Source organism: Stegodyphus dumicola, chromosome 1 (assembly GCF_044657685.1).
Source record: "Stegodyphus dumicola isolate Sdum_Otavi_A_Nest chromosome 1, ASM4465768v1".
NCBI classification, from domain to species: domain Eukaryota; kingdom Metazoa; phylum Arthropoda; class Arachnida; order Araneae; family Eresidae; genus Stegodyphus; species Stegodyphus dumicola.
In genome coordinates this window covers 236,577,667-236,598,812 of record NC_140768.1, presented here as the reverse complement: position 1 = coordinate 236,598,812, position 21,146 = coordinate 236,577,667, and positions in this window count along the sequence as shown.

Below are 21,146 nucleotides of genomic sequence, written 5' to 3'. Positions count from 1 at the left end.
TATCTTAAAAAAATACTTTATAAAAAATGTACTTCAGTGCATTATATACATTGTAATTTTCTTTAAAGCGAGTTCCACTGAGAAAATTATTCATCCGCTATTTTAATAACATCCTAATAACCGCAAATAAAAATGAATATTTAAATTTATTGCAAAATTAATGAGTCTAAGCACTAGAAAACGCAAATTAGCTTTTGTTGATGACTTAATATCACAGAGCAAAAAGAAACAAGCAAGCTGCACCCAGAACCGGAAAACAGCCTATTTTGCATAGAATAAAACCATTCCACCAAATCCCTTGCGGGTATTAACTATCTTAAATATAATTGTGCGACAAAAGAACAGTTTTATCTTTTTTCCCCCCACGAGGAAACTGCAGAGGTTTTTGATTGCTTTAAAAATCAATAATTTTCTTAATAAGTGTTCTTACATTCTCTTAACGAAATGTTTTAGATTTCTCAGCTTTCATTCGCCTGTAAAAATGTTCTAGTAAATTAATATTCTTTTTGAACGAAAAACTTATAATCTTGATTTTTCTGTGGCAATTGTGTATCTTTTTATATTTAGCTGCAATTACGTTTGATGACGACAATTCCAATGAAACTTTGAGGGGTGATCGGGCACGTGGAGGGAAAAAATAAAATAAAATATAACAGGTGCAAAGTGGGGCATTTCGCAATTACCTGCATACACCAGAGTAAAGCACATAAATTAGTGCGTACACTTTCTTCACATACAGTCTGGCAAAAGAAATGTATTTGCGAGTTACAGTGTCCCCATGTGATAAGGTGCATTCCTGACATGTGGCGTGTATGTGGTAAGATAATCACTGTTGCTTGAGTAGTGTGTATAGAGCACGCACATGATCAACAAGTGTGTTTAAGAAAATACGTACGTTGTACGATTAGTAAAATGGCTTTAATTTTCATGTTATAAACTGGTGACAGAGGTAACGAAGAAGTGGCCAGTACTCGAAGCAACAAAATTCCGTAGCAGCAAATTGCTCGAAAGCACCACAGAATATCGAATAAGGCGCAGCAAATTTTCATGGTTCTTAAAACTGTTAGTATAATGGAACAATAAGTAGCACGAATTAGCTAATGTATGTACATCAGATTCCAAAAGATGCACAGTATGAGACGCGTTGACCATAAAATGCCTCAAACTTCGCAGATATATCTCATTATGCTTACGGTTATAAATATTGATGGCGCCTTCGCTCTTTTATAATCCTTATTCTAGGCTTGCGGACGACTGCAATCTTTGCACCTATAATTTTTTCACATGTTTGATCACTCCTGTAAGTTTAGTGGCGAATTGTCGTTGGGAGGTCAGACAGCTAAAAGCCCAATATTTGACTAAAACTGTTCTTTTAGTCACATAAATACACTGCGTCCAGTAGTTAAACAAGCAGTGCAAATTACCAATTTTCAATAGCATAGTTGAATGTGAGTGGCTGAAAATCACTGCGGATGTAACATACAAATATCGTATATTAAAATCAATCAGAACTGACTGTTCAAACATATTTGCTAAGTTGGTAGTCGTTGAAACACCAGCACTCTGAAGAGTTTGAGGAGGTTTATTTAAATGTTGATGAGAAGTGTTTATCACATTCGTAGAATAATGTTTTGATAATATTCGTGTTTCTATGGCTGAAAGAAGACGAATGCAGATATGGAGCGCTGATGTGCTGTTGGAGGCAATAAAGCAAGATAATCAAACAAAAATGTCGCTGTTTTCATTGCCATTGATCATTCGGTAATATCTAGAATGTGACAGCAATTCTAAAAAAGTCAAGCAGTTGTCCGGAGACCTGTGCCTCATCGACCAAACTTTACCACCCCGGAAGAATAGATGAGTCACCTTCACATCTGCACATCTATAGCTACAGCGTTACTTAATAAGACAATATCTGCCAGTACTGTTCTATGAAGGAATCATACATGAACGGAGTCTTCCATTAATCACCCAGTCCAGAGGGCAAGATTAAAGTGGTGACGTCAACATCTCAACAGTTCTGTCTCAGATTGTTCACGGACGAGTCAAGATTTGCCCTGAAATCAGACGATAAGCGTGTAAAAGTCTGGAGAGAACCGGACTACACGAAATCAGGCCCAAAATATCATTGAACATTGCATCAGATATGGCAGCATCATGGTGCGAGTTGGAATTACAATGGGATATCTCACCTAGCTGTGCGTTTTTAAAGACTGTTCAGTGATGGCTGCGCGATATTGGCATGAAATCCTACATCCACTGTCAGACTCTGCGCTGCAACAGTTGGTTCTAGTTTCCTCTTATGAGTAATAATGCTCGTCTCTGTCGAGCCAACATCGTAAAGGAATCCTGGAGAGCGAGGGCCTTTGTCATATGTAGCCGCCGCATTTTCTCAACCTTAATCCCACTGAAAATATTTGGAATGCCCTCCAGCGTGCTGTCTATGCACGTTTACTTTCTCCAGCCAATCTGAGATACTTAGAAACTGCTCATATATAGAGAAACAGTCATTACTAACATTTGCGATGGCTGACCACATTGAAAAGATGAACAATCGCTGCAAAATTTGTATGAAGTTCCTGGGTGGTCACATACTTTATCAACGTAAGTTTTGTTTGTTCTTAGCTTTAAACACCAGTTTCTTAATGAAACAAAGCTGAAGTTATCATGTTATTTGTAGAGACTATTAGGTTATTTCGAAAGAGGGAATGATGAAAAATGAGCAATGCCCTCGCCGGGAATCGAACCACGGACCTCTGGAAGACGCACCCACGGTGCTGACTACTACACTATGAAGGCGGGAGAAATACCATACATACTCCACCATTTAAAGGGTGATTGAGATTTAGGGGACCCAATCGCCAAATCCTGAGTGTGGAGAATCATTATCCACCACCCTTTTAGTTCGGGCGCCAATGTACAGAATATTAGGTTATTTTGAAAGCAGGAGTGATGAAAAATGAACAACGCCCTTGCCGAGAATCGAACCACGGACCTCTGGAATACGCGTCCAGCGTGCTGACCACTACACTACGAATGCATGCTAAGAAGGCGGGAGAAATACCTTATATAATTACAAAAATTAAATATTGTTTTCATCTTTGTACATATCGCTTATTTTCTTTCGTGTATAAACACATTTGCTTGCTTCATATGCAATTCAATATTAATCAAAGTTTTTATTTTTATTTTATTTATTTTTTGTTTGTTTGTTTGTTGATATTGTGCTTAATTTTTGGAAGCCAGTTTACATTCCATCTAAACATTTCCACATCTTAGCGAATTCATAAAGTTTCTGACTGGTTTTCTAAAAGACATTTGTTGGAATAATCCATCCTTTATTATACTTCGAGCTTTTGAAGTATTCCCAAATAATGAATGTGCTTTCCCGACTGTTTCCCTTTATTGTGATTTAGAAATTTTCATATTAGTAATTCATTTACTTCTCAAAATTCAAAATAAAAGAAAAAGTATTTGTAAAGAATGATTTATCATAAAAGTAAAGTATAAAGAGTATTTTCTAATAGCATAATTTAAATGAAATGCAGTAGAAAGCAAAAAAATAAGTTTTTTTATCACTAGATTTTTGATCGAATGTGACAAAATAAAATCCTAGGGTTTCAAACAATGACGGAATCAAAATAAGAAAAATTCATATGCACTTTTGTTGAAATGAAGCCCAATAAGAATTAAGCAAATATATAGCTTCTTAAGGTTAGATAAAAATCTTGCATTGACCTGAATATAATATTTTCAATTCACAAAAAGGGAGAAAGTAAAATTTAAAAAAAAAGGCCTGTTACCTGTGAACGTAGAGCAATTATTCCATCAGCATAGCTGCGAAGTACTTGCCTTTTCTAAAAGACCTTCACTTTGTCCGATTGTGAAAGATTACATTTAATTCATTTTTCCAAAATTTTCATTTAAAACATTTCCTTTGCTAGTAATTACCACTACTCGCCTCAGCCCATAGTACCATTTTGAGTCATTTATAATTCCTTTATTAATTTTAATCATTAAAATTAATTTTTTTAATAATTAAAAATCATATATAACCTGTAAGTTAGGTTACAAATTCCAAACGTACTTCATTGTATATTGCTGAAATCATTTGAAAACTATTTCTAGTTCGATTGTGCAATGATAGAAATTCTGAGATAATATATTCGGTTATTAAGCACGGTTATGAGCTAAAATTCTATAAAAAATTGCTTCAATGATAAAATTAAATTGAATGAATTTTGAAAAACATTACTTCGAAATATTGTATTGCCATTGCAAATGCATATGTATGCAAAATTTCGATATAATTTTAACTGAAAGTTTGGCAAAACCATTTAATTATATTATTAATTTTACTTATTTTTAGAACTTCTTGAACATATCAAGGTTAACATGAGCTCGTGCTACGGTCAACTTGGGCGATACTAGTGACATAGTAAACTTTAAATCTCGGTTAATCTGAGGGTAGTTAAAAAAAAAAAAAAAAAAAAAAAAAAAAAAAAAAGGCGAAAAGAGTAACCTGTATTATTATTCACAAAAAAAAAAAAAAAAAAAAAAAAAAAAATAATAATAATAATAATAATAATAACAATTTACTTGTATTTTCAGGCTATTTAATCTGGAGAACAAATTCATTTCGTTATATAATTTAATCAGTATTCAAAATAATAAAAAAAAAAGTAAAAATAATGGAAGAAGAAAGCTCTTTAGAAATGAAAAAAATTAAATCATAAATGATTATCTCGCATAGTTTTCTTCTTTTTAACTGTAGGATTTTTTTTTCTTTCTTCAGAAATTGTTGATTTTAATAGAAAGTTTTGTTTTAACGTTGATGGTCTGTGATAATAGTTTTTTCCTCATTCTGCCGTAACCAAATTAAAGATCTTTTCAGGTCAAAAGCCGGTTAGCCCGCCAATGGTTAATCGGAAATTGATTGTATACACATCTAGTCCCGAGGCCATCTTGCATTCTGTCTATTATTGTTATATTCACTGTTGCATATAACAAAACTAACCCTTTATTAATTGGTAGAAAAAAGCACAGATGTAAAAACCAATGCCAACTTAAAGCCTCATTAGTGTTGCTTTTTCTTTCATAGATGATACTCATTACACTGATGCTAATTGACGAAAGCTAAAAAGTTTTCAGCCTCACATTAAAGAAGGCTTTTTACCCCAAAAAGAATGTTAGTTCCGAACGGGATATATTAGTCTCGAAAGGTGATTTTGCCGGCCTGAATCGCTATAAACGGCGTTATCAACTTTTTGCCACCAAATATTATTGCCTTGTATTATATTGTTGCGTTATCCCACTTCTGACACCACTTGTTGCGTTATCCCACTTCTCACACCAGTTGTTGCGTTTTCCTTTTCTGACACCACTTGTTACGTTATTTTCTTCATTCACGTTAGTACGGGGTTCGAGTGGATTTGGAGTGAATAACGATGACACTTGATGAAGTATCGATACACACTTTATTGGCCGGTATTAATCAGGACAGCTCCAAAATCTCGTTTACAGTCGTCGAACTCTTATAAATACGCTGACACGATTAGCGACAGAGCTTTCAGGTTACCAAGCTATCACGGTGAAGAAAGCTTCACTGCAAAGCACCAGAGTACAGCTTCCGACTCTGCTTGGTCGTTCTCGGAACTCCACTTACTCTCGAGACTCTCCACGCTACAACTCGCGATGCACTCGGCGACACAGGGCACAGGTCCCGACTCTTCGGTTCAGTCGTTCCCGGAGCTCAACACGCTCTCTCGACGATGCACTAACCGTGATACACTACGAGACTCTTTCGGTGCACTCGACGATCCACTCGGCACTCGTTGCCTGGCTGTCAACTCGATCGACTCCGCACGGACTGACTCGCTAGACGAGACACCAACTCGATATTAACTATCTCGCACTCGACGAGGCACACTCTCACTCGCCCTCTCGACAAAGCACTCTAACTGACTGCCGACCAGCAGTGTTTATATACACAGTCCAGTCACATTAATGTGACCACCTGTCAAAAGCCAGAATAACCACCTATCGCAGAGCGGACTGCTGCGAGACGTGCAGGAAGAGAGTCACATAGGTCCCTGAAGGTGTTCTCTGGGATGTTGAGCCATGCCGACTCTAATGCCGTGGCCAGCTGCGCTAGATTACGCGGTTGAGGATCCATGGCGCGAACAACTCGATCGAGATGGTCCCACAGATGCTCGATTGGGTTTAAGTCAGGTGAGTTTGCTGGCCAGGGGAGGACGGTAAACTCATCCTGGTGCTCTTCGAACCACGCACGTACACTGGCAGCTGTATGGCACCTCGCATTGTCCTGCTGGAAGATGCCATCATCCTGAGGAAAAACAATGCGCATGTAGGGGTGAACATGGTCCGCAAGGACAGATGCGTACTTGTATTGATCCATTGTGCCTTCCACAATGATCAGTGAACCTAGAGAATTCCAGGAAAACATTCACCAGACCATAATGCTCCCGCCTCCAGCTTGGACCGTTCCGGCAATGGTTGCAGGGTGGTTCCTTTCAGAGGTTTCACGCCTTATACGCCAACGTCCATCTGTCCGATGGAGCATAAAACGCGATTCATCCGAAAACGCAACCTGTCGCCACTCAGTGGACGTCCAGCTGCTGTACTGGCGTGCAAATTCTAGCCTTCGCCGTCGATGAACAGCAGTCAGCATAGGTGCACGAACCAGGCGTCTGCTTCGGAGGCCCAGACGCAGCAATGTTCGCTGAATAGTACTTTGGGAGACACTTTTGGTAGCCCCTTGGTTCATTTTGGTGGTCAGTTGCTCAACGGTAGCCCGTCTATCTGCCCGAACGCATCTCCGCAACCGTCGTTCGCCTCTGTCATCTATGGCCCGTGGTGCACCACATTTGCCACGTCGCTGATTTTGGACAGTCCCATTTTGCCATGCACGGTACACTTTTACCACGGCGGGACGCGAACAGTTCACAAACTCAGCCGTTTCGGAAATGCTTCCACCCTTGGCCCGAAAGCCAATGATCATGCCCTTTTGGAAGTCGGATAAATCGCTTCGTTTCTGCATTACGCCAACGATTGAAATGTTTTCCGAAGCCCTCACACACCCTTTATATACGCTCAACTGCACTGTGCTGCCACCTGCCTTCTGTGATTGGTTATTTAACTCTGACATGGAAAGTACGTGGTGGTCACATTAATGTGACTGGACTGCGTAGTTTTCGGCTTGTGTTCGAGAACATTCTGGGCTAAACCAGTGAGAATTCGTTCCAGAAGGTTCTCCATCCGTCCATGGCATATCGCCAATTTTATTGCCAAATGGCGATTTCTAGCCAAATATGGCAACCCTACCTTCCCTTGCCATCTTATGGCAACCCTGCTTTGCGAGGAACCTATCTTACCGCGCCTGTACATTTTGTAACAATACTTAAAGAAATTAAATGATGAAGAATCTGCATGTTCCTCGCATTGATAAAACGACAGTACCTAGAGCCATCAAATTTTGAATAACGTAGTTTTCCATCCAAACATGAACTCGGCGACCTAGAAACCCGAATTTTTAATTTCGAATTTGTGTTGTAATTTTTTTCGTATTTTGTAAATACCTGATGAATTTTTTATTAATATACTCAACGCTTTAAAAGCGAGCAGTGTCAACACTGTTCGAAATAAATTATTTTTATTCCCTGCGCATAAGACTGTTGTCATTCTAAAAAAACTAAACTATGTATTGCCAATTTTAACTAACAGACGCGGCTCTGTGAAAGAAATGGCTTGCAGCGGCCGGAAATAAAATAGTTTTATCTTCATCTTCCACGCACCACGGTGTTGCCATTCAGTAAATCCTAAGATAGTTTAAAATTTTATTTAGAAGGTTATTAAGCAATAAACTAAGCGATTTGTGTTAAAAAAACATGTGTTAAAATCATGAGATGTCTAATTAAAAATGCTGAATATTTTTATGAAAGTGGACTAGCTGGTCTGATTAAAATCATTATATACTTTTTTCTTCTTTTATGATAACTATTTCAGGCGGCTGGCAGCGCGAGGTTTTTCCTTTCAAAGAAATAATGTAGCAAATAATGTAATAATGTATGGAAACTTCTAACTCTCCATCAACAATTCTAACTATAAGCTGTTTTTTTAAATATTTTGAGATTTTTTTTTTTTTTGTTGTTGTTGTTGAATTGAACTTTATATGCCATATGTGAAAAGAACGTGATATTTAACAAATGAAGTTAACATATAAAAAGTTGAAAATAAAAAACAAAAAAACAAAAAAAACGTTAGCCATCTTACTAAGAAAACTTAATATGGTTGTGAAATTACAAAATGAACTGAAAAAATATATAACTATGTGTCAATGTTTAACATTGCATCAGGAATTCTAAGCATGTAAACATATGCTGCTATGCAGTTTTTGAAAATTGTGTGATTTTGTTGTTGAATTGTATACGGCATAAGTGCGAAGAAAACAATACTTAATAATAAACCTTAAAAGACGACAAAAATAATAAATAAATAAATAAAATAAACTCTGAAAGTTTTCAGATTTTATATTACGCCCAAATGGCCTTTTTTTTTTCACTTACAGACACATGCACGTTTCGAGAGCATTTGGGCTAACGCCACTTTGCGCTGAAAATATTTAAAAACAGCATACCTTTAGAATTTCCGATAGACAGTTTTGCGCGCTGGAGATAAAAGTGATTTATAACCCTATATTGTTGTCAATGCTTGCTTTGAAGTCGTTGACTTTTTCAATCAAAATTTCGTAAAAAATTTATAAAATATTTTCCACGTCGGCGTGTTTCTCTAGCGTCTTGTATGAAATAGACTTTATAAAAAATTCCAAATTCCGGCTTCCAAGTGCTCATATTCGGGAGGAGAACTACATTTTTTAGTTTTTGATAGCTGTAGGAACCGTTGCTTTTTTATAGTGCGAGAAACATACATACGTTCATGCAGATTTTTTATTATTTAATTTCTTTAAACATAATACAGGGTGATAATATTTGGTGGCAACAATTTGAAAAGTGATTCAAACTCTTATAGTGAATCAACGCAAAATTCCGTTTTGAGACTAATAGACCTTGGCTAATGCCATTTGGGCTAAAAAAAGAAAAAGAAAGGATTAACAGGAGTGAGTGCAGGAGCATACTGGTAGACTGCGAGCTCAGTGAAGCTTAAAAAACCTTAACAAATCCTTTTGAGTGCTCAATAAAATACCTAGAAATCCGCACTGACCAAAAGCAAAATTTTATCAACCATCTCAAGGAGATCAAAGCATGCACTCACAAAACAGGATTTAGCCTAATACGAATGCATGCATGAAACTGGGGCGTAAACCCTCATGTAACTAAAATTTTATATAGCACCGTAACTTACGGCGCCACCTTTTCGGCCATACTTATGACTGAATGTAAAAGAGAATTCTAACCTCATTTCAAAGACAGTTTAATTTATACACAACGCGTGGATTTGATACAGCTTCAAGTGCTGCGCTTAACCCGGAACAGCCTCTATATACAAGCAATAGATGAAGGTCAAACGGAACATATCCTTTAATGACCATCTTTATAAAACTGAGCCCACCAGCGGCCAAAAGGTCGCTGAACGCTTATAGTTCGGTCCGAGATTCGAATCTCGCGAACTGGCTGGCTGTATGTGCGTTTTCAAGGTTTCCCCATGTGTAACTCGTTTACGAGCCATTAGAAAGTCCTTTATGAAGGCATCCCTCCTCCCCTTAGGCAGATAGCCCTTGAAGAATTGCCATAATCACATAAACCAAACAAAATCAACTTTATAAAACTGAAGAATACGAATCTCGTTCTCTTTCCCACAACAGATATCATGCTGCCCTGCATATAAAATTTCAACAAGAAACAGCAGATTTCATCAACAATAAAATTACTGCATTCACGACGGTTCCAAAGCAGATGGAAGACTTAGATGTGCAGTCTACATCTCTTTGCAACAGAAACTCAACAATTGTAGTAAATGTCACGGATACCTCAAAAAAAAAATCATCAGGCTGAATTTACGCAGTAAAAGCAGCATTGAAGATATTAAATGACCAGAGAATGCCCCATATCATAATTAAATCATCCAGGGGCAATACTATCACTTCTTAATCCAACAACACTAACACTGCTTTCCGAATTAATCAATACTATAAGACATGTAAAATTCAAATATCACACTCATGTAGATAAAAGGCCAATGTGGGGACTCATGAAACAACGTTGCAGATGTATTTGAAACGGAGGAAGCACAAAAGCAAATAGAATTTTTTGATGGGCCTTTTTTCCAAGACCCACGTGAAGAACGTACTAAATATGCACATACAAAGGATCTGGTAAGAGAGGAAGGAAGGGATAACTGGTTGTCACATAGACAAATTCTTTCCAAATGTAGACAACAAAAACAGAAGTACATAAGGTTTTTCTAACGGAATATCTGTCGAGGGATAGCCCATTCCCAAATTACTTCTACAAGAAACCAACAACAAGCGCACGTGGGCTCCAGAAACAAAGAAAATGGAAATGTAAATAAGCGTCATTAGTAGGAGAATGAATTTTGTAAGAGTAACACAAAAGTAATGTATGTATTTATCCACAACGTACTTATTAAAACAATAGATCACACAGCACAATAACACATCGTACAGCTGTACAATTGTATGATTCAGTAAACAGAAAATTGCCCGAATTAACATGTACTATGGAACACATCGTACAGCAATCAACTGTGATATCAGAAATAACGGAGCCTCATCCCCAACAATAGCCCATCACCTCTTCCATTCAAACTCAGCAGTATATTAGTGGTCCCATGGTGGGTTAATTATAAAGATGGTTAGGTTTGGAGAGTTACCAGTGTGACCCTTGGGGAAGTCTCTGGTGCCCCATTCAGTTCTACTACCTGCTTATCTAATCTGGAGACAAATTGAAAAATGATATGGAGGAGAAGAGGCGAGGGAAAATTTGAAAGGAGTCATCCTACATCAAAAAGTTTCTTCACCTTGCCGCAATTCTACAAGCTGCTTTGGTCAACTGAAGCTTTACAGCACTTTCCCATCCACTACATTCTTCTGATCTGACCCACTCAGATTTCCTTCTGCTTGCTCGGTTATGAAGAGTTCACTTCAAGGACGTCACTTCAACATGGACGATGTTGAAGCATTGAACGACTTCAACATTGAAGCTGTAATTTTGTGCTGTTATACTCGAAACGAATTATTCTATAAAATATTCTTCATATAAGTACAAGGTGCGACACAAAAAGGAGACTGGTCCAATTAAAATCTGAAAATTAGCTTTGCAATATGAAATGTAACAGTGTATTAATGATTGTACTCACAGAATCAGTTCTCCGTGACATTATCACCTTCAAAGTAGTTCCCTTCAGCATTCAAACACTTCTGCATTCGATGCTGCCATTGCTGGTAACAGTTCTGGAACGAGGGGTTCTGGAACAGTTCTGGAAGGCCCTTCAGGAGATTTTCTGTTTTTGCCTGAACCTCCTTTAGGAAAGCTGAGGTAAAATGAGTTCCCTTTAAGTAAGATTTAACTTTAGGAAATAAAAAAGTCGCATGGAGATAAATCGCATGGAGAATAAGGAGGATGTCCCATCGCAATAATGCTTTTGTTGGTCAGAAACTGTTTGACAGATAGGGCCGTGTGAGCGGGTGCATTGTCCTGGTGCAACAGCCATCCATCACTCCACAGTTATGGCCGTTTTTTCCTAATCTTTTCACGAAGTCTTTATAGTACTTATACGTAGTAGTGTTGATTAACAGTCTGACTAGTGGGAACTCATTGAATCATGATGAACGTACTGGCACGTTCATCATCTTCCACACCGTTCCTTCCCCTTAAAAACCGTTTATGCCATTCATAACACGTGCATGAGACAATGTTTCATCTCCATAAGCATCGGTTAAAATTGGAAATGTTTCCTCCGTGGCTGATTTCTTTAGTTTCACAAGAAACCTGATGTTGATTCGCTGTTCAGTTTTTACATTAGATATTTTTCCGACAGAATGCAATTGCACGTGTTCACTCAATGACGCAGTACTCCCCACTGGCGTGGTCGGTTAAGTCGAAACTGACCGCATGGATAATAGAGTGGCATAACGTCACCAAAACAATTGCTGCCAATTCCACTTTGTTTTTAAGTTACACGCTTAGTCTCGGTTTTTTTTTTTTTTTCCTCGTCACAATTTAATTTTTCCGAATTTCGAATCCTTCATATAAGACTGTAAACAACTTCCAATCATAAGTGCATATAAGTGCATCGATATGAGAGGGGTTATTATGTACAGAAATGATAATGAGAAACTGTGGCTAAAACACTCGCTTCATTGCAAAAGTTCAAAGCTAATCACAATTTTTTTCGTTTCTTCGTAAAATAACAGCTGTAGCAAAACGTCTTTAAGAAGCCCAGATACAATAATGATATAAATGGTAAATGCAATATTGTCTTCATCAGTGCACTTTTATAATAAATTTTTTTTTCGTCGTCGATAGATAAAACCATTTGTTGAGGTCAGACGCGGTTGTATCGAAATTGAAAATAAGCCGGTGACACTGCTTATTAAATCAAAGCCTTTTTGTAGAGACGGGACGAATTTTAATTTTCTCAGAATTTCGAATCTTTCATATAAAAGTAAGAATATGGATGGGGGAATATACTACTAAATATTAAAACAAAAGAAAATTTTAAAATATGCTTTTAATGAAAACAAATTTAAGAATACTGCTTTTTACAAATACACCTATGTTTATGGAAAAAATACAAGTGAAATTTAATAAATGCAGTACATTATTAAAATTTACAAATCTTTAGCTTCATTTTCTCAACATAATAAAAACAAATGAGTAGTAGTTCAGACTTACACAAATTCCAGATCGCTTTTAAGAGTAGAATAGCTGGATTATGGCAGAGTATACAAGAGCTATTTATCTAACAGGAAGTATAACTTCCTGAAAACTTTCAAAGGTGTTGGTGTATTTAATTATGGCAAAGCACACGAGGGCTATCTGCCTAAAGGGAGGGATGCCTTTCGTGGAGGACTTTCTAAGGGAAACTGGCTCGTATACACGTTACACATGGGGAAAACCACGAAAACGCCCATGCAGCCAGCCCGTTCGCGGGATTCGAACCTCAGACCGAACTACCAGTGTTCAGCGCCTTTACCGCTCGGCCGCTGGTGGGCCTTGAAAACTTTCAAAGGAAACTGAACTTTATATATCAAGAAAACTGTGAAATCCTATGCAGCCAGCCAAAATTAGAAATACGGAAGCTCTATGGGTGGCTGTCAGGAAAGTTAATTGGATATTTTGATAGCCCGGAGTGCTGCTTGGATCTCGGTGAAGCATTTTATGTTGCTCAAGTGTAATTGAATTGAATATGACATTGCTGTTTGTAGCGCGGTTTATTCTGCTTGGAAAATACTCTTGCTGTTCGAAAGGTGCTCTTGTCATGTACTGAAACTTACTGGAGATAGTTCGATAAGAGCCGCTGTCTCCATCTTGAAAAGTACTGCACCCGGGCTTTGGCTAAATACCTTTCACCTTTTTTCATTAATGCATTTCTTTCGCCGGAATTCGAACAGAGTATTCAGCGGTCTTACTTTTCAGCTGCTGACAGAGCGTATTCCTTTTAAATCAAAATTAGTACAGAAACGGAGAATCGTTTCAAAAGTTAAACATAGTAAATATTAAGTTTTTTTTTTTTGAAGGGGGAGGAGGAAATTAAGAAAAATATAAAATTTTATTTTAAGAATTCATAAGTAGCTTTTAATTCTAATACTGATGAACAAAGCAAGTATAATTAGAATTGCAACAACTGCATTCTTTTCAGTGAGCAGTACTAATAAGCTTTTAATAAAACTGATGTTTTCAAAGTTTTGAGTTAAAAACCTTTTATTAGGTTAGGATTCAAAAACATAACGAACAATGTGCGAAGCTTCAAGTTCTCGAAGCTTAGTGCTAGATTCATGGAATTCGAGAGTTCAAATGGTCCATTGCTATGTTTTTGCTGAAATTCATCACCGATTTTTTGTAGTACAAAATTTAAATAAGAACGAAAAATAAACGATTACAATCTATCAGTTGCTATAGAATTTTTTTATAATTAAGGGGAATGGGCTAATGATAACGGATAGGTAGGAAGAAATTTTGCAGTTTAGATACATAACATATAACACTAGTAACTTCTGGTCACTTCCTTTACAGTATAAAGGCCTCATGAGTAACCAAATAGTTAAGACTACTGAATTCTGGGAGTTCAATGCTAGACGAACGGGGACGCTGTATGGTTAATTATTATGTTTTTTTCATGTGTAGTATGAATACGAGCCAGTTTGCCTTAGTAAATCCTCCGCGAAGGTTATCTCTCCTCTTTGTCAGGTAACTCGGGCATTGCAACATTCAAATAACCAACCTAACCTAACCGCTACTGGACAACACACACTAAACAATTATCTACAGACAAGCACTGGACCAGTATTGCTTCATGACTTCTGTACAGTCTCTAATATCTTAAAACAGTGATCTTATTTTCAAAGTAAACACTGCCAACGAAGCGGATTTAAGTATATCCTTATATTTTTTTATTTATTTATAAAAATAAGTAACCCCCCCAAAAATGCATTTCTTATGTTTAAAAATATTTAACTGCAGTCAAAATGATGTATTTTTTCAAATACGTTTTCTCTACAGACCTTAAAAGATGTATTTGTGGTTTTCTCGCCGTGCAGTCAAGCTGGCTGATTGGTCTGGTTTAGTTAGTTATGGAAAAGCACTCGAATGCTATACCTAAGGAGAGTGACACCTTCATGAAGGGCTATTTAAGCGAAACTGGCTCGTATATATGTTACAATGGGAAAAAACACGAAAATGTCCATTCGGCCAGTCCACTTGCTGAGATTTGCTCGCTAACCCCGGACCGAACCACCAGTGTTCAGCGACTTTAGCGCTTGGCCGCTGGTCGGTTCAAGCTCATATGTATTTCTGTTGAAAGTTGCTTGTGCTGCCCTCTAACGAAAAAGATTCGTAGCTTCCTTTACTAAATAATATTAATACGAACATTAATCAATTTCTTACTAGCTGTACTAATTTATATCATTTATTTTTTTACACTTGTAAACAATATGCTGTTATAATTCGCAAGATAAGTAAAATATCCATTCCGCGGGAAATGGTAGACACCTTTTTTTTTTTATCTCAAACGTAATGTGAGTTAAATGAAAACAATAATACCTCAAGGCGTCTTTCAGGTGCTAAATCGAATTGTGAACAACACATCGGTCATTGCTCTAATGTTATGGGAATTAGTATTTATTTCAACACTCGTTTATTACTATATCTACTGAAACTCATACGCAGAGAATAGCCTGTGGATAAAAGACTCCCGGGAATGCACTTCTAATGCGTGAAAGATGTCGATTATTCAACGACTTTTGGGTTTCCGCAGCCAGAATCTGAATTGGATAATTATGGTTTCTTAGCTGCTTATTCTACTATTTTCCCGTCATCACGATTATGACGAATTGGATTAAATTTCTCCACTTTCTCACCCATCTGTAATTGGAAGATAATACCCGATCATCAAAATTCCGTTTTTGGACATCTGAATGCACTGATGATTGGTATAGATCTTCTTAATTCTTAACGCCAAGTTATTTTGTTGCGTAATGAAAGCTTATAAAAGGCTATTTAGAGTTAAGTAACTGACGGAAAACTTTTTTGTGGTTTCACTGTTATTACACAGAATAAATTATTTATGTGCTATAATACGCATAGTTGATTATTTTAGGATTTGCATTTGTTGCAAAATCCCAACCTCTTCCGCTACGGAAGAAACGATTAGTAAAAATTTTATAAATATATAATTTGAAATAAATTTATGATATTTTCTTTATACTGACTGATATTGCGATTTGTAAACACATAAATAATTATTTCTTTTAGGGCTAAAGTTTCCATAGGTTCATTGCTCAGGATAAGTCAAAAGGCTTCCTATTGTTACAAAACGTCATAATAGCAAACAATTGAATTGGCATATATTGAGGTGTTTACACATTTTTGGAAAGAATCCACGGCAATTTAACTAATGTTTAAAATGTTAAAAATATTTTTTTGAATGTTCAGTCCGATAGCCTTTTTTAATGGAATATACGTCTGCATCGTAATTTTTATCATAAAAGATCTCTTCGTAAAATCTCCTGAGTTACTGATTTCCATTTCAACTCCACTACTTTTCGGAATCGATCAATCGTGGGGGATTTGTATTTAGAAAGAGCTCCATTCAATACACCAAATCCACAATAGTCCATAGATGAAATGTCAGAAGACTTCGTAGGAATGCGTTGAAAAGGTATATATGCAATACATATATCAGTCTTCATTTTTCAAATTTCGATTTGTTGCTTTGTCTTGACAAAGTTTCATTCTTTGAAAGTCACTGTGATAAAGAAATGGAATTTTTTCTGTAAATGTTAGACCGAAAACTTTCCCTTGACGCTACGTTAAGTTGATTTTAACATTTTTTGTCATCCTTCTTATTTTTAATTCCCACAGTAAGAGAATCCTGCGAAAATCCCTTACTGAAACTTTCTTAGTAGTGACGCAACCAAGTTTTGTATATTTTTTCTCCTCCTTTTCGATAATGGACAATTTTTTGTTGCCATCATTTAGGTATATCCTTGCTTAGTCAAGACTCACAATCAAGTGTCCAGATTGTCTATTTATCCGCTGCAGTTTTCATACAGTGCTCTAAAATTGTTCTGCGTTGAACCACATGCCTCAGCAAAAGCTGCTAAACAGGATGTTTTTTATCTTAAATTGCAAATCTTGTTTTATTATTTTATTTATTGTTACCACATATGCATTAAAAATTTTGCAATTGATTTCTGCGTCGGAGGATTTTTCTTGTTGTCAACAATTTAATTTTAGAAACAATAAAAACAGTACGTATCTTTTTCGAGTATTCATTTGGAGCCTTCTTTCCATGTAGAAGTAACGACTTTTGCCTTTCGGATTAATAATGTTGCTTATTTTGCCCTTAGAAAATTTTAATACTATGCATTTTGCAACATTTTTTTTAATTATGGAATTATGGAATTTTTTAATTATGGAATAATATTTGTCTTCGGAAAAGCATATCTTTCAGCTCGCAGCTTGTTTACATGCGACATTTTGAAAAAAAAAAAAAAAAAAAAAGTTTAAAAGTAGCTGATAATATTTCTCATTTTAAGTATAAGATACTGCCAGAAATTTTTATTACAAAATATTTGCTTTTTTTTTAAAAAAAAAATTATTTATCAAAATAGTTCTAAAAATGTGTGAACACTCACTGTATTTACTCGTCATGCTTTAGTTTCAACTTTTATTCTTCAGCTTTTTGTCACACAGTACAATGTCCCGCGCCGTGTTAATTAATCATAATTTTTCTACATATTTATATATAAATTAATATATTTTATAATCAAATCATATCTACTCTTAATCTTCTATATTAACTGTATTTTCATTTCATTTATAAATCCCAAAATCACCAAACAAATGATTATTTGTTAAGCATTTAATTTATCATGATCAACAAAGCAGTTTCAATTCTAAAATTTTCGCACCGGATTTATAACATTTAGTTGCAACTGCTTAAATTGTTATATTTTAGTTCTGAGATGCATTATTGCCCCTTTTTCGTAGTCCAGACTTGATCTTTTACTGATAATGATTACCTGCTTAAATTTTTGAAATAGATCATTCCAAACAAGACTGCTACCTTAAGTCAGAGGGCACTTCGTTGACTCAAGAAAAATTAGTTTTCCAGGTTTTGAGACGCGTACCACTGGTGGCACGCGTCTCAAAATGCAAGAGAAACGCAAGAGGTGGTAGGCCAAGAAACAAAGTAGGTGGTACGCCAAGAAACAAAGTGTATATTTAACTATTAAATTCGAAAATTAAAACCCCAACATCTTGATTGAGTTTTTTTCTCTAACCCTCGTCAATTTACGCGATCTGAGCTTTGTTCAACAGTTGTGGTATTAGTAGTACTTTATAGTTGGTGGTACTAAAGGTTTTTAATTTTTGTTTAATTGGTACGCGTTAGTCAAAAGGTTGAGAACCGCTGCTCTAGAGTACATGTGCATTCTTCTAGATCGGTAGCAACTTCTCGAAATAAACTGTGAAACTGTTCGACCTCAAGCAAACACTGAAGGCCCAGATGAAGAAAAGTGGAATAATTTATGCAAATAATTATTCATCATGAATATTAAAAGACTGGAGAAATACCTTTTTTATGAAGATATTCTTATTGTCTAGGGCTGATACTCACATTAAATGTGGAAGTAATGTAGAATCATATCAAAATACATATGCTATATTTTAAGACACCAACAAAAATATTTAAAGATTCTTCTTTTGTTATTGCTAAAAGACCTCTTGTATAAAAAACTTTGAAATGTCTTATTCAGAATACTTACTTTGAAAACAAGACTATTATATTATAACAGATACGAATAACACTGTGTTATATAACCGAGGACAACAGGCAACGTTGGCGTTTATATTTTGAGACAAAAAAATTGGTTGATGCTTGTTCTTCGAAATAAATAAAAATAAGGCAAAAGTTTGGAAAGAACTAACCTAAAAAGTTAAGTATTTTGAGTTCTTTTCGTTATAGGACAACAAGCGCCAAGCAGTTTTAGGATTCATAACTTTTCTGTAGTCGAAATTAGTTTATATTATTTTCTTGCTGAAGTACCAGATTGACACATACTATATCTTTTCAGATGAAATTGTTTAGCGTTATGTGTTGCATTACTATAACAGAAAGAATACTAAAGCGATTCCTTGAAAAGAGATTGCAAAACACAAAGGCATGCTTCGTATGAGCTTCTGAGGTGCAGCTAGTCAGCATATCCGGTTGATTATTAGGAAATCTCAGTTTCGATTCCGAATAAAGGATACAGTGGCATTTATTAAGATTTCTATTTATTAAGATTCCGAATAAAGGATGCAGTGGCATTTATTAAGATTTCTACTTCTATGTTCAAAATTGGCACCCGAATTAAAAATAATGAATAATAATTTGTCATCACCTTGTACAAATTGTTTGGGAGTTGTTTCTCCTCCTATTCATGCCTTAGATCACAGTTTTCATACCTTTTTTGCTTCACTGCTTCTTTTTGAGAATATTTTTGCTCAAATCCTCCTTGGAAATTCTTCAGCGTCTTCTACTCTTGCGAACTTTCAGTATCATCTGAAGGCGAATCACTGAATACGAATTGAAGTTTTTAGATAATTATTCCGTTTGCATTGAATCAAATTATCAATGAAAACCCATCTCGAAATACAGAAACAGAATTATAATTATTAAGTACTTTTAAAGCTTTTATTTTAACAATGACCCTTATAAATTATGCATAGATTCCTTCCACTGTCTGTGTGATTATGGACTAGAAAAAGGTGAAAATAGCCTTGCAGTGAATTATTGTGTTTGAGCTACACTTTCTTATTATAATTTCTTATACGATTTCCCAACATAATCACCCTCCGTATCAATGCACTTAGGTTACTATCACTCGTCCATTTGTTTCAGATGACCAATTTTTCACAGAATTTTTATGCCTAATTTACCAATACAAGAAGCACGACTTTTTCTTCCTTTCGCAAAAAAAATTTAAGCTATCTATTTTCAACCAATCAGTTTTCAGCATCGAATCCATAACCATCATTATAATAGAGAACCAATTTTTCTTTTACATGGTGACTCCAAAGGGATCTCTGGTGATTGGCTGTTTTATAACATGTCAGAAAGCAGAAACATTACACTAAATAGTTGTTCTTCCAAAATGTTTTGAATGTGCAATACGCTTTTTTTTTTTTTTTTTTCTTTCTGCCTTTAGTTTGATTATAGTCAACTTATGGAAAGATTTAGTTTGAGCCTCCAACTAAACGACCTCCTAAATGACACGATCATCCATGTTCATTAATTTAAGTTAGATTAGGTTAGGTTATTTGAATTTAGCATAGCACACAGAGGTTATCTGCCTAAGGAGGGCTCGGGGAGATTTTTATAAGGGAAACGGGTTCGAATTCACGTTACACATGGGAAAAACCATAAAAATAAACCATGCAACCAAACCCTTCGCCTGGGTTCGAACCATGAACGAACTATCACTATTCAGCAGTCTTCAACCACTCGGCCACTGGTGAGGCCTATCCATACTATCTGTACTACCTTCGACATGAATTTGTAATTGCATGAAACAGATGAAAATCGGACGGGTCCAGGACAAAAAGGCGAATTCGGTAGTTCTGGGAAACCATAATCGACAGCTTGTAAATCTGCGACTCGATGAGGAAATTCATTGTCTTAAGACAAAAATGTTTTACATGTGCAGAATGACTCTCAGTTTCTTGATGCACAATTTCTCAGTTTTGTTTTTCACTCTACAATCTCTTAGTTACTAAATCAGGTATGATATATCCCTTTAACCAGCTTTGAAAGTAATATTTTTCATCACCAGCCAAATTTAAAACTTCTTTTTCCTTTTTCATATTTTAAATTCTCCTTCTTTTTAATCGGCCCACCAGCGGCCGAGCGGTAAAGTCGCTGAACACTGGTAGTTCGGTCCGAGGTTCGAATCCCGCGAACGGGCTGGCTGCATGGGCGTTTTCGTGGTTTTCCCCATGTGTAACGTGTATACGGGCCAGTTTCCCTTAGAAAGTCCTCCACGAAGGCATCCCTCATCTTAGGCAGATAGCCCTCGAGGCTTTGCCATAATCACACACACACACCCTTCTTTTTAATCCTCGGGTAAAGTTCCTGGGGATATAAGTCGAACCGACCCTTTGTTCATGGACAGTTCTTGATAAATGATGTGCCGACAGAATTTATTATACATTTAATCGAGATCTGAAAATGTTCTCAGTCACTCTTTTCACAGTCATTAGACAATTGTGGCCATAGCGTTGATGTTTTCCTGTGTTGATGCCGTCACCGGCAGTTTTTCTCTTAGTTTTTCCAAAATGTTTTACGTTTGCGTTTTAAATAATAACCCACCATTTAACAGTTTCAAATGATACAGATTTTTTTCCTATCGTCTAATGTATGTCTTTATAAATTCCAGTTGCACA